The sequence below is a fragment of the Eptesicus fuscus genome, chromosome 13 (genome assembly GCF_027574615.1).
Source record: "Eptesicus fuscus isolate TK198812 chromosome 13, DD_ASM_mEF_20220401, whole genome shotgun sequence".
NCBI lineage: Eukaryota > Metazoa > Chordata > Mammalia > Chiroptera > Vespertilionidae > Eptesicus > Eptesicus fuscus.
The window spans coordinates 37714197-37729811 of NC_072485.1; positions in this window are offsets into that span (position 1 = coordinate 37714197).

Genomic DNA, 15615 nt, shown 5'->3' on the forward strand with positions numbered 1-15615 from the left:
GAAGGGCTGTTTCAAGCCCCTACTTCAGCAATTCTCAAGTGAGATCTGGGAATTGCTGGGAAACCCCTGTAGGTTTCCAAGACCCCTTCAGGGTATCTGTGAAGTCAAAACTATGTTCGTAATAATACTAAGATAGCGTTTGTCCCTATAAGTCTCATTCTCACAGGAATGAGAAGTTAATTGATATGGTTTCAGGTTCCGCTTTGTAACCAACCTGAGAAACTCCCACGCGTCAGGTTTTGGTGAGGTGTCAAAGAAACATGTGCCCACGTACCTGAAAACAGCAGTTCAGATACTCCTCCCTTTTCCAGCCACAGAGAGGAGGATGGGCGTTCTTCATTGTACCTCAGCCCGAAGGAGATATTGCAACAGACGAAATGTAGGGGCAGATGTGAGAATCCAGCTGTGTTCTATTCGTCTGTAGTGAAGAGATTAACAAAACTCTACGGAATGCTACTCTTCTCACTAACTTTTTGTTTGAGAACACAGTTATTGTTCGTAGAAATACGTTCTTCACGTTAAAGTACAAAGAAATTGCTAAGGGTATTTAAAAAGGAATAAGTATTCAAGTATTTTTGTTTTAATTTCTGACAAGGTACATAGTGATTGGTAGGACCCATGCGAACCCTGTTCTTTGGAATCCCCAGTGATTTCTAAGAGGGTAGAGGGGTCCTGACACCATGAAGGCTGAGAGCCGTCCTCCTGCCTGGCACTGGGATCCCTGCCACGCCACCCGAGACGACTGCGTTCTTGCTTCCGAGAGCAGCTGCTTTCATCTCTGGACTGCTCTGCCGGCTGGAGAGTTCCGGCAAGGAGCCAGAAATCTGTGTTTTGGAGGCTCCCACGGGCTGGTGGTAGACTCACCCCTTGCAGTTTGGAGCCTCTTCCAGGTCCGGAAGACAGTCATCAATCGCCCTCTGTGGTGGCCCCGGGAGAACCCGCCTGTCCGTCGCGGCGGGTGACTCACGTGCATGTGTGTTTCTGTGTCAGCCCGAGGTCTGCAGGCAGCATTGCCAAGCCAGAGACCTCACCGCGGCTTCTCCAGGAACCGGGAGATTGTCTCCAGGCTCACGCTGAATCTGAGAAACTCATTTTGCTTTTCTCAAAAAAATTATTTTCCCCCCATTATAAATCACACATGCTTATGAAGGAAAAACAGGCAGATAGAGAAAAAAGAAAAAGAGCCTTAAAAAGGAAAGTTGAGTGACAGTTAGCCCTGACTTTCTTGTCCTGGCATTTCCCTTTCAGGCTTGCCCTGGATGCCATGCTTTCCAAACAATCCCTAGGAGCAGATCTGTGCTCCCCTCCTCCTGAGGCCGGGCTGCGCAGTGGAGGGGAGGCTGTCTGTTTGTCTGTCTGTCTGCCCGTCTGTCTGTCAGTCGGAAGCCCTTGAGCACAGCTGAGGAGGGCACTCACAGGGAACAGGAAGCTCCCGAGAGCGCTTCTGTCTGAAGGCCCTTTAGGTCAGATCCCTTCAGGTTATGTGGGGTCAGAGGGGACAGAGACTTGATTACAGCAGCGATTGGTCAATTTTTTTTCTGCTTTTTTTTTCCACATGTAAAATATGAAGTTCTTTCAGAAATTCTACTTCTGAGAATCTATCCTATGGAAATGGTGACTTAGATGGCACTATGCACGTGTCTATCATTATTCATAAAATTTGGAAACAAACTAAATGTTTCACAAGAAAGGTTTAGTCTAGAAACTATCTGGAAAGGGTAAGAGGGCATATGGGAAATCTCTGTACCTTCCATTTTGCTGTGAACCTAAAACTGCTCTAAACAAAATGAAGCCTTAAAAAAAGCTATCTGTACAATTGTATAGTCTATGCTGGTTTAAAATAATAAATGACATTTATAAAGTCATTTAAAAAAAAATCCTCACCCAAGGATATTTTTCCATTGATTTTTAGAGAGAGTGCAAGAGAGGGGGAGAGACAGAGAGAGAAACATCAATATGAGAGAGACACATCAATTGGTTTCTTCCCGCACGCATGCACCCTAACTAGGGCCGGGGATCAAGCCTGCAACCGAGGTACGTGCCCTTTACTGGAATTGAACCTGGGTCCCTTCAGTCGACACTCTATCCACTGAACCAAACCAGCTAGGGCTATAAAGATTTTTTTAATGACATGGGAAAATTAACATAGAGCATTGGTTGCCTAGAATATGACTAAGCATATAGTTTTAAAATAAGTATTTGTTGATAGAAAATTGAATAAGAAACTGTATATACAGGTCAGTCTCGATTATACAAATATTTTTTGTAACAAAGTCAAAAAAAGGTTATCCTAATGGTTGGCACTAATATATCTCAGATGGAGGAAACTGTGTTTATGAAAGTACTTTGAAATGCCCAGCAGACACAGATGTCAGCAGATACTCAGCTCAGAAGAGGGGAAGCTGCTTTGCATGAAGCAAAGAGAGAATTGGTTTAGCACTTGTGAAGGGGGAGGCGGGGTGGAGGGGTGGGAAGAAAGAAGGTATTGGTCAGCACTCGAAATTTGCAAATAGACATTTAACTCAACCAAGCTTAAGGAGAAAACCCAGATATCGAGTTAGATGTGGTTAAATTCAGGGACTCACACTTTGTCATCCATATTTGAGTTCTTGCTCCATCTTTTGATTTTGTTTTCTGTTGTCTGATTCACTCTCCAGCAGGCTCCTCACATGTGGTAGCAAAGATGGGCACTAGCAACGCTAGGCTGACCTTTCTACCAGTTCTGTGACTCCAAGGGCAAGCGTTCTTCACTTACCGAGTTCCCACAAGCCTGCCCCTGAATAGCAGTCTGGCCGAGGTCATTATCTGGGCATGGTCACTTGTTGGATCCCTGACATAGGGTGGGGTCAGCCCTGCTCAAGTCATTTGGAAGTTTCAAAAAGTTATTTGCCAGGTTCCTGGTGTAGAGTTTCTAAAAGTCTTGGAATTTCCTGTGTGATAAAAGTATCTTTATTATTCATCGTCCCTTGAATCATTCCTGAGTTCATGCTGATGAGGTGACTCATGGTGGGCCCCTATCTAGCTTCAGGATGGACACTGGTCACCAGAAAGACCAACCATTGATTAGAAGGTCGGGACGTTGAGCCAGCCCAACCTCCAGGGAGGGGAGAGGGTTGGAGATTGAGTTCAATCATGTGGTCCATGATGTAACCAGTCATGCTCAAACAATGAAACTCTAATAAAACTCTGAACACCAAAGCTCAGTCAGTGGAGGTTCCTGGTTGGTGAACACATTGTTGGGAAGATGAGGTATTCTCGCTCCAGGGGGAGATGGCACAGAAGCTCTGTGTTTAGAACCTCCCAGACCTTCCCCTACGTGTCTCTCCTGATTTGACTGGTCTGATCAGTCTGCTTTAAAATAAAACTGTAATTGTAAGTACAGTGCTATCCTCAGTTTTGTGTCATTTTAGTGAATTATAGAACTTGAGGGGGGTGGTAGGAACCCTCTGGATTTTTAGCTCGTTGATCAGAAGTATGGGTGGCCTGGGACCCTACTTGCCATTGGTGTCTGAAGTTGGGGTGGTCTCGTTGGGAAATGCGCTCTTAAACTTGTGGAGTCGGACAGTATCTCCTCTGGGTGCTTAGTGTCGGAATTGAATTGCAGTGCACCAGCTGAAGTCAGAACAGTTGGGGTTGAGACAGAATAGGTTTCACTCTGAATCTGTATATCAGAGGACGGGGTGTGGAACCAGGAGCCCAGAGGCCAATGGGCTATGGTATCAGAAGGCCACAGGGAAAGAAATGAAATCTTGAGGAGGGCTTGGGATTTCCTCAGGGTATGGAATTGGAGAAGGGCTGTTAGTTTGTAAAATGACCCCATACACAGAGGGCAGGGAAAAGAACAACAACAAAAAAAGAGTCACACCATTCTGGATTTGTAGGTGGCGGTTTTAATAAGCAAGGGGACTTACTTATAAGGCCTGTCTTGGGTGGCCACAAGACAAGTAGGTCTCCACTCCCTCCCTCCAGAATCTTAGAAGTTCATGTAGAGGCCTTAACGGGGTTCAGTCACATATACCACCCAGATGACCTCACAACACACCATTCTCCAGGGCTACGTCCTTGAAACGGTTCCCACGTGGAGTGGCGGGCAGAGCATACATTCCAAGGGCATGAGAGGGGTGAATAGTCTCCAATTGCCTGGGTCCGGCCTCGGGTCAATGGGCGGTCAAGTCCTCTTGGTTGCCTCCTCCAACACTCCACCCCTTGTGACCGGCTCCTATAATCTCACACGCCACCACCCCTCTCCTGCAGTGGGCCCTGGGCGGTCAGCAAGGGGCTTCACCAGCACAGGGCAGCCTGTTTGGTGCTGTCTGGCAGCACTGGAGGCAGATGCCACAGCAACAGTGCAGGCACCTGCAAGGAGAACAGAGATTAAGACGGTGATACTTAAACTCAGTGACAATCGTTTTCACCAAGAGCCGCATGATCTGACCCACTAATCTTTAAGCCGCCTAGGCAGGGGGTCGGATCACTCAGGGTATTCACTTGTGTCCTCAGGTGATTTAATAAAGACGATACATTAGCAGACTCATCAGGTGTGAACATACAACGTTCTGTTTGGATAACGGCACAGCCTTGGGAGGCAGTGATGATGTCCAATGCCATCCTGTTTTGGAGGTCACCTTTTCTCATTAGAAACACTTTAGTGTTCAGTAAGGGCAGGCTTTGTTGGCTACCATTTAAGGCTTGCTGGGCTTCTATATGTGCTGTAAGTCCTTCAGGCCAGTGGAGGGCAGAAAGATGGCAGCCAAATGATTCTATCAGTCACCTGGGCTTGAGGTTGTGCATACCATACACGGGAGAGGCAGCTCTGTCAGGCCTGCGGAGATGGACTAGGGGTGGGATATGGTAGACCAGGACTCCACCTTCTCCCCTCTCTCCTTGGTGCACTGCATGCTCCGTTCCAGGTTTAGGGCTTTTCATCAGGTCCAGCTTACGGCAGGATAACGGGATGCCGGTGGAGATTGAGTAGTTCCCCCTCACCCAGGTGTGTGAAGAAACTCACCCATCCCAGCGGGTTGTCCCATTGCAGATTCCAGTAGAGAACTCCTTCTCCAGGTGTGATGGGGCTTGGTGTTCTCAGCAGCATAGCACTTGGATCTACGGTGAGAGTCAAGGCAATAGCTGTCTCCCGTGACATCCATATCTTTACAAAGTTGGGGGTCTTGGCAGAGGTCCGCAGCCTGGCATATGGGGCTTCAAATGTATTTGAGCTGGGGAAAATACTTTTTTAAAAAATAATCATTTTCTTTTTATTTTTAAATATATCTTTATTGACTTCAGAGAGGAGAGAGGGAGAAAGAGATAGAAACATCAATGATAGAGAGAATCAATGATTGGCTGCCTCCTGTACGCCCCCTACTGGGGATCGAGGCTGCAACCTGGGCATGTGCCCTTGACTGGAATCAAACCCGGGACCCTTCAGTCCGAAGGCTGACGTTCTATCCACTGAGCAAAACCAGCTAGGGAGGGGAAAATACTTTAGTCCACCTGGCCTAGGTGGTTTTACGTGTTAGTTAATCTGCTGCTTTAATATTTCATTTTCGTTGCCACTAACCCTGCTGCTTGCAGGTTATAGAGGAAATGGAACCTCCATTCAATGTCATCTTCTTTTTCCCAATCTTGTATATCATGACCTTTGAAATGTGGTCCCTTGATCATTGTCTAGTTGGCAAGGGTATCTGTACATGGCAGTCAACGTCTCTAATCCCCCAATGGCGGTAGCCTGGTTTGTGAGGTGACAGAGGAAAACTTGGGTAGGCTAGATGCGGTATCCACACGAACCAGGGCATATTTATTTATTTATTTATTTTTTATTTTTATTATTATTTTTAATATATTTTTATTGATTTTTTGCAGAGAGGAAGGGAGAGGGATAGAGAGTTAGAAACATCAATGAGAGAGAAACATCGATCAGCTGCCTCCTGCACGCCCCCTACTGGGGATGTGCCCGCAACCAAGGTACATGCCCCTTGACCGGAATCGAACCTGGGACCCTTGAGTCCGAAGGCCAACGCTCTATCCACTGAGCCAAACCGGTTAGGGCAAACCAGGGCATATTTAAAACCCTCACGTGAAGGGAAGGGGCCCACGCAATCAATTTGCCAATCCCTCCCTCACAAGTCGGGAACTCTTGTGGATGGCCCAGACGTCTTTGGTAGTTGTCTTGGTGTTGTTTAGAACACACAGGATCTGCTGTTATTGCCTTAACCAAGGTCCTGTATTTCAAGGGCAATCTGACATCCTAGGCAATACGCCAAACACTGAGATGCTAGTGGCCACTCTTCCTAAGCATCCATTCCGAAGCCTCTACTGACACGTCAGTTGCGAGAGCTCATACCTGAAGGAGGGCATCAGCTTCCTGCTTGCTGGAGGCTACCAGCACCGATGAGCCAGGATGTGGAAAACAGTGAGGACTGCCTCAGGCTCTTGCAGACAAACCCCACTGTCTTTCCACATACCCTGCCGCTGCAAGGCCTTATTCATGATCATCCACCCCTTAGCTCCCCATTTCCCAACCATCGCATTAATCCCTGTAGAACAGCCCAACTGTCAGAGCAAAGGGTCAACAGAGGGCTCCTGGCCAAATAAGTCCCAAAACTTTATGGTGGCGCCTGGGCCTTCAATTTTTTGTGAGTCCATTTCCCACCCTCTCCCTCGCAGATGCTCCCGCAAGGTCTGTACAGTGTCCTGCAGCAGAGGCACGTCTTCACATGTTAATGCTATCAACAATTTTCCTGTACGTATACTGACATGTCTTTTACCTCCATTTTATTTATTTATTTATTGTTTAAATTTTTAAAATTTTTCTTTATTGATTAAGGTATGTGTCCTTCCCTCTCCTCCCCCCCCCCCCCCCCCCCCCCGCTAATACCCTTACCCCCCTGGTGTCTGTGTCCATTGGTTAGGCTTATATGCATGCATACAAGTCCTTTGGTTGATCTCTCCCTCTTCCCCCCACCGTCCCCTGCCTTCCGAGGTTTGCCGGTCTGATTGATGCTTCTCTGTCTCTGGATCTGTTTTGGTTCATCAGTTTATGTTGTTCCTTATATTCCACAAATGAGTGAGATCATGTGATATTTATCTTTCTCTGACTGGCTTATTTCGCTTAGCATAATGCTCTCCAGGTCCATCCATGCTGTTGTAAATGGTAGGAGTTCCTTCCTTTTTATAGCAGCACAGTAGTCCATTATGTAGATGTACCTTACCTCCATTTTAAAAAACAAAAATGAGATCATGTTATACAAACTGCTTGCAACTTATTTATTTTTTATTTTTTGCACTCAACAACATGTAAAGGACATCGTTTTAGGCCAATATATAGAGATCCATTTAATTCCTTTTAGGAGAGAAGGGGCGTCCTAATATATGGTGACCAGAGAAAGATTTGACTTTGGGTGGTGGGCACACAGTGCAATATACAGATCTTGAAACATAGAAACCCACACCTGAAACCTATATGATCATGTTGACCAATGTCATCCCACACCTTTAACAAAAAATAATTCCTGCACAATATTCTGCTGTATGGTTGTATCATTTATTTATTTAATCAGTCACCTATTGATGGATATTTAGGTTGATACCAGATTTATGTAGCTACAATGCTGTAATACACATTCTTAAACTTTTTTGCTGTTCTTTTCTTGGTAGGATAGACTCCTAAAAGCAGTATTGCTGGGTCAGAGCAGATGCGTGCTGTTAATATTATTAGATGCTGTCAAAGTACCTTCCAGTAGATTTATACCACTTTACACTTCCACCAATAGTGTATGAGAATGTCTGTTTTCACACACGATTGACATTAGCAATCATTTTAGTGTTTGTTGAAGGAATAGTCTTAAGTTCATCAAACTGAATGTGGCAGAAATTGGATTGGTTCCCTCAGTGTCCAGTCCAAATGCCTTCGGGTGTGTTTTCCTGTACCGGAGGCTGGAAAACCAATCAGGTTCCCAGACTTGTTTCCAGGGAGCGTCCACAATCAGATGCACTCTTGCAAGACTTGAGTTTGGCACTGAGTGGAGTGTTGGGGGGGTGGGGGGGGGGGGCAAGCAGAGGGTAACCAGATGTGCTGATGTGAACTGCGGTGGAGATGGCAGGGTTCTGGAGCCGTCGGCCTCAGGAGGGGCCTTCTGATGGCGGCAGGGCTGCAGCTTCACGCCCGAAAGCTCACTCCTGACGGCTCAGCCTGGCGCCTTTTCCTCAGCACCGGCAGTGATTCTTCAAGTGACTGCGCGCCCTGAAGTCACTATTTTTATGCTTTCACTGCCCAGAGTGGGTCCTCTGAGCTTGGTTCCCATTATATTCAATTGTGTGACACTGGCCCACCCTCGTTATTTGTAAAAAAAGGAGATAATAATACCGACCTATGGGGATGTTGTGAGGGCTAAGTGGAATGATGCCTGTAAAGTGACCGGCTCACTTTTAGTTCCACAGGCTCCTGGGCGGCGGGGCCTTTCTCTCTTCCTCCTTCTTAGGCTCACGCATCCTGCAAGACCCAGCTTAAACGCCATCTCTTCATGCCGCTGGGAAGGCAGAATTATTGCTGGGCGCCCCCTGTCGGATTTATTTCCTTTTACAGGTCACAACATGCTGTGCCGTTATTTTGTCCATATGTGTTTGTCTCCCCAACTTGCTTTTGAGTTCTCTGAAGGCAGGGGCATGAATGCATTATCTCTGTATTTCCAGGGCCTGACGCAGAGCAGGGAATGAACGAAATGCGTTGGTTGAACGGAGTAGCCCTAGCTCAGCCTCACTGAGCTCTTCAGTTTCCCACCCCTTGTCACAGCAGTCAAGCTCAGAATGCCCCTGTTGGTACCTTAGATGAGTATCACCTGGCCGCAAGGAACAGGAAGCCTTTTAAACCAGCTCAAGCAAAGGCGGGCATATCGGTTAAGCTGCAGGTGCAGGAAACAGAAATTGCTCTAGCAATTTTAAGTCAAAAAAGACTTAAAGGGAAACGAGGCCCTTATGAATGTTGTTGCAGATATTGGAGGCGTGAGTTGTAGGCTGGACTTCGAGGAATAACTCGTAGAACAACACTGCCCACCTGACCTCTCCAGCAGAGCTGCCACCTCTTGCACAATTAGGAAGGCGGGGGAAGCCCACCCATGTCTGAGGGATGTTCAAGAATACACAACATCCGGCCAGCATGGCTCCGTGGTTGAGCATCAACCTATGAACCAGGAGGTCACAGTTCGACTCCCAGTCAGGGCACATGCCCAGGTTGCAGATTCAACCCCCAGTGGGAGGCGTGCAGGAGGCAGCCGATCAATGATTCTTTCTCATCATTGATGTTTCTATCTTTCTCTCCCTCTCCTTCCCTCTCTAAGATCAATAAAAATATATTTTAAAAAAATACATAACATGCCGAAACCGGTTTGGCTCAGTGGATAGAGCGTCAGCCTGCGGACTCAAGGGTCCCAGGTTCGATTCCAGTCAAGGGCATGTACCTTGAAAAAAAAAAAAAAAGGGCATGTACCTTGGTTGTGGGCACATCCCCAGTAGGGGGTGTGCAAGAGGCAGCTGATCGATGTTTCTCTCTCATCGATGTTTCTAACTCTCTATCCCTCTCTCTTCCTCTCTGTAAAAAATCAATAAAATATATTTAAAAAAAACATAACACAGTGCATCTAGACACCCACAACGTTAGTGACTGTCCACTGAGATACTACTGCAAAACAACAACAACCCCAAAACACCCCCATCTCCCTAACTGTGCTTCCCAGCAGCCACAGCTAGAGCAGCCTTCACAAACTATGCGTGCTTCTAATTCTTAGAGCTTCCTCCCCCCCGCCACACACACACCCCTTATTAGTTTTCTATTGCTCGGTAACAAATTATCACACTTAGTGGCTGAAAACAACACATGCTTATTATCTTAATTTCTTGGGTTCTGGGTCTGGTCCTTTGCTCAGGGTCTCACAAGGCTACAGTCATGGGGTTAGTGGGTTGCATTCTCATCAGAGGCTGCCAAGCTCCCTCAAGTTGTGGGCAGAATTCATTTTCTTGCAGCTGTAGAACTCATGGTGGCATGCTTTTTAAAGGCCACAAGAAAACACACACACACACACACACACACACACACACACGTGCACACACAATGAGTGAATGAATGAATGAATGAAGGAAGGAATAACAGAAGGAGGGCGAGAGTGAGTTGTCTTGGAGTCTTATATAGACTGAGAGCCACTGAGAACAGTGCCATTCCACAGTAATGAGCTCACTTAGTGCATAGATTTTGGGTTCTACATTCTATTTTTCAGTGAAAGGAATCAGAACTCTCTGGAGAAATGGCTGATTAGAGGATTGGGTCAAAGAAAGGATAAGAAGAGCCTAGAACATTGTGGATCAAAAAGCAAGGAAGTGCTCTAAGAATGATGGGGACATGTCAAAAGGACACTGAATGGCATGGCTATTTTGGAAAGCAGTTTAGCAATTCTTAGAGTTAAATATACACTTACCCTACAACCCATCCATTTCACACCCAAGAGAGATGAAAACATATATCCACACAAAGACTTGTACCAGAATGATCATACTAGCTTTATTCATAACTAGAGGTCCAGTGCATGAAATTTGTGCACAGGGGGTGTGTGTCCCTCAACCCAGCCTGTACCCTCTCCAATCTGGGACTCCTTGAGGGATGTCCAACTGCCCGTTTAGGCCCGATCCCAGTGGGATCGGGCCTAAACGGGCAGTCGGACATAGCTCTCACAATCCAGGACTGCTGGCTCCCAACCACTCGCCTGCCTGCCTGCCTGATTGCCCCTAACTGCTTTTGCCTGCCAGCCTGATAACCCCCTAACCACTCCCCTGCCAGCCTGATTGACGCCTAACTGTTCCTCTGCTGGCCCGATTGCCCCTAACTGCCCTCCCTTGCTGGCCTGGTCATCCCTAACTGCTCTCCCCTGCTGGCCTGGTTGCCCCCAACTGCCCTCCTCTGCAGGCCTGGTCACCCCTAAATGCCCTTCCCTGCAGGCCTTGACCCTCCCAACTGCCCACCCCTGCAGGCTTGATTCCCCCAACTGCCCTCCCCTGCAGGCCTGTTTGCTCCCAACTGCCCTCCCCTGCCAGCCATCTTGTGGTGGCCATCTTGTATCCTCATGGGGGTGGCCATCTTGTGTGTTGGAGTGATGGTCAATTTGCATATTACCTATTTATTTTATAGGATAGCCCCAAACTTGCAATTTGATCAATAACTGAATAAACGAGTTGTAGTATATGTATGAAATGGAATACTACTCAGCAACATAAAAAGGAAGAAGTACTGACTGACACATGAAACGACATGGGTGACCTCCAAAATATTATGTTGCATGAAAGGAACCAGACACAAAAAGTACATACTATGTGGTTCCATTTATATGAAATTCTAGAACAGGCAAAATTGACTTAAGATGACAGTAAGCAGATCATCAGTTGCTGGGGGAGGGGGAAGGGGACTGACTGCAAAGGAGCACAAGGGAACTTCCTGTGTCAGAAGGGGTGACAGTGTTTACAAAAGATGTGCATTTGTCATAACTCATCAAGCTAAACACTTAAAGTAGGTATATTTTTATTATGTGTAAATTATGCCTCAATAAAGTTGATTTTAAACGCTTGAGCAAAAGATATGAACAGACACTTCACAAAAGAGAATAGTCAAATGATCACAAACTTGGTCTAATTCAACTGCGTTAGTAATCAATCCCTACATAACCGACTGAGGGATTAAAATAATAAAGATGGATAATACCAAGTATTGATGGGGATGTGAAATAACTGGAACTCTCATACATTACTGGTAGGAGTATGTTGATTCAAGTCGTTTGGAATATAGGTTTGGCACTATCTACTAAGATTGGTTTTGCAATGTGAACCCATAATTGAGACCTGTTTAGTCTGTAGCAGGTATTTCTGGTACTTGCTGTCACATTTCCTTAGCCCACCTCCGACTGCGGCCACAATTGTGGTGGACAGTTCCAACTCTCTGCATGCTGCTAAGCTGTCACCTCAAGTATATATCTGACATCTTTTTTATTTTTTTCAATTCTGCTCTAGGACAGTGATGGCGAACCTATGACATGCGTGTCAGCACTGACACGCGTAGCCATTTCTGATGACACGCGGCCGCATGCCGAGGATGAAACATTTGCTGCTCCTGAGGATGAAACATTTGCAACTAGAGTCTTGGAGTTAGTTTTTTTCCTCAAAGTGACACACTACCCGAGTTATGCTCAGTTTTTTGGTGAAGTTTGACACACCAAGCTCAAAAGGTTGCCCATCACTGCTCTAGGATCTTCTCTGACATCTGCAAGCAAAGCCACAAAGTCCAGGGGAGTCAACAGCCTTGGGAACACCTTACCAATGAGGGATGGAAGCCGGTGGGTAAAAGGTCTCCTCTTTCAGGCCGTCTGTCCTGGGAGGCATTCTGTCTGCTTCTCCGAGGTTCTGGCAGAAGTGAGACCCTCGATAACACACTCTACATTGACCTTTTCCTTCCCCTTGTTTCATTCCCGTTTCCTGGGATTACTCCCCAAACAAACAGCCTGCACCCAGCTGTGTATCTCAGGCTCTGCTTTGTGGGAAACCTAAACGGAGGCAGTTGGTATAAGAAGTTAGCCCAGAGTGAACGCCTCGGGACCGGACTCTAGAACGGAGTCGCTCACTGCCCAGGTGGCAACAGGGCTCTGGTGAGAAGTTGAGCAGTGACAGCCCCTGATATGCTGAGCTCTTCACCTGGGGGAGACGGAAGGACAAGTGGGGCGAGAACATTAGATTATGCAGTGGCTCTAGCATAGGAATTCTTAAGCTTTTCTTTAAAAAAAAAAATTGGCTTCATATGGAGAAAAATTACATTGATAGTTTCTCAGGTTTGTGGGGGTCGTGGGCAAAAGGTGCGAAGGTGGTCAAAGGTACAAATTCCCAGTGACAAGAGAAACAAGGTGTTGGGATGTAATGTGTGTCATGGCAACCACAGTGAACAGTCCTGTTTTGTACATTTGAAAGTTGCTAAGGGAGTAGATCTTAAAAGTTCTCATCACGCCCGGCCGGTGTGGTTCAGGGGTTCAATTCCAGGCCAGGCCACCTACCCGGGTTGCAGGCTGGATTCCCCAGTAGGGGGTGTGCTGTGCAGGAGGCAGCCAATCAATGATTCTCTCATCACTGATGTTCCTTTCTCTTTTCCCTTCTCCTCTCTGAAATAAATAAAAACATATATTAAAAAAAGTTCTCATCATGAGAAAAAAATTGTAACTATATGTGGTGATGGGTATTAACTAAACGTAGGGTGGCAATCATTTTGTTTATATACACATATCAAGTCATTTGTACACCTAAACTAATCAGTGTGATAATTCAATTATCTCTCAATAAAAATAAATAAATTGACCCACAGAACTGTAAAGTAATATGTATCCCTAGCCAAAGAGATTCAATACTAAGAAATAAGATTTTGTCTAATAGAGTTGAACCTTGGAGGCCCCAAACCATTGTAATATTTAAGATGCTTTTTTGCCCACTTAAGAACAAGTCTTCACTTCCTTGGGGAGATATCACCCCCATTGAGAATTCATTCTGTAACACTGGAATGGTATGGGGTGATGCTCATTATAATTTCATGAAATTGGCTGGATTTTGTTAACTACATTAAAAGCCCACACAAATGAGATTTTCAGGCTCAGTTATCTACCTGTCAATTCAGGACATGGTAGGAAATCCAGAGACCTTTGTGGGAGACTTTTTAAAACCCTCTTCCCCTCCGGGGGAGAGCACTGCCTGAAAACCAGGTGAGCATGTCCCCGCGAGGGTGGCAGAGATTCTTGGACTGGTCTCTTGTGCTAAAGTCATGGTTCCGGTGGGTAGAGAGTGGGACCCTGATGCCTGAGATGGAGATGTTTGGGTGGATGCAATTGAGAACCTTGTACCACTAGCCAGTAGCCTCCTCCCACTTGTTAGCATAGAGTTGGCGCCCTTGATTTGAGACTATATTAGTTTCTTTTTTTAAAAAGTTTTTTTTTAAAAAAATATACCCATATTTTCCTGTGTAGAAGACGACTTTTTAACCCAGGAAAATCTTCTCAAAAGCCGGGGTTTTATACGCCGGAAAACATGGTACTCACTCTCAGATCCAGCACTGGGACAGCGGCTTGTGGGGGATACAGGTACCGTATTTTCCGGCGTATAAAACCCCGGCTTTTGAGAAGATTTTCCTGGGTTAAAAAGTCGTCTTATATGCTGGAAAATACGGTATTTTTACTAGAGGCCCAGTGCATGAATTTGTGCATAGGTGGGGTCCGGCCTGCCCAGCCCCAATAGGGGCAGATCGGGGCCGAGCCTGTTGGGAGGAGGAGACAGTGGGAGTTGGCCAGCCGGCCCCACCCTTGATTGGTGTGTGTGTGTGGGGTGATCAGGGGTGGAGCTGGCTAGGGGGAGGGGCCTTGGGCCTATCGGGGTGGTGGGGGATGATTGGGGGTGGGGCGGGCTGAGGGGAAGGGCTGTGGGTGGTGGGCCGGCTGGCCCCACTCCCGAATGAGATGGGGGGGGGGGGGGCGATCAAGGAACAGCAGCCTAGGGGAGGAGCCATGGGTGGTTGGCCGGCCGGCCCTGACCCCTATTGGGGTAGGGGGGCAATCAGGGGTGTGGCAAGATGGGGGGAGGGGCTTCGGGCTGATTGGTGTGGTGGGGGCCCATTGGGGATGGGGCTGGCCGGGAGGAGGGGCTGCAGGAGGTTGCCCACGGGCCCTGCCCCCTGATCAGGGTGGGAGAGGCCCATCAGGGGCAGGGCCAGCTGAGGGGAGGGGCAGCGGGAAGTTGGACAGCTGACCCCAACCCCGATCGGGCCTGTTTGCTGGCTGCAGTGGGCGTCATAGCGACTGGTCGTTCCAGTCGTTATGGCGTTCTGGTCGCTGGTTTTTTATATATATAGATTGATTTCAGAGAGGAAGGAAGAGGGAGAGAGAGATAGAAACATCAATGATGACAGAGAATTATTGATCAGCTGCCTTCTGCAGTCCCCCTACTGGGGATCGAGCCTGAAATCCAGGCATGTGCCCTTGACCAGAATTGAACTCAGAACCCTTCAGTCCACAGGCTGACACTCTATCCACTGAGTCCAACCAGCTAGGGCTGTATTAGTTTCTTATTGCTGCTGTAACAAACTGTCACAAATATAATGGCTTAAAACAACACAGATTATTTTTTATTTATTGTGGTTCAGCCTGCTTTATTTGAGGGGGTATGTGGATATGTGCATGGGGGTGGGGGTGGCTTTCATTCCCTCCACAAGGGCTTGGCCCTCTGATCTCACTCTTTACCCCCACCGCCTCCCTACCTGCTGGGTGATACATTCAGTGGTCACATCCTCCTGTTTCAGTCAAATCCACATGACAGTTCTGTGGTTCACAAGTCTGAAATGGGTGTCCCTGGGCTAAAAGCAATGTGTCTGCAGAGCTCTGTTTCTTTCTGGACGCTCCAAAGCTTCTGTTGTCTTGCCTATTCTAGCTTTTGAAGTTTTTGTTTGTTTTTGTTTTAAATTCTAACCCAAGGACATAGAGATGGGGGGGAATAGGTCGAGAGAGAGAGAAACATCCATGTGAGAGAGAAACATTGATTGCTTGCTTCCCATACATG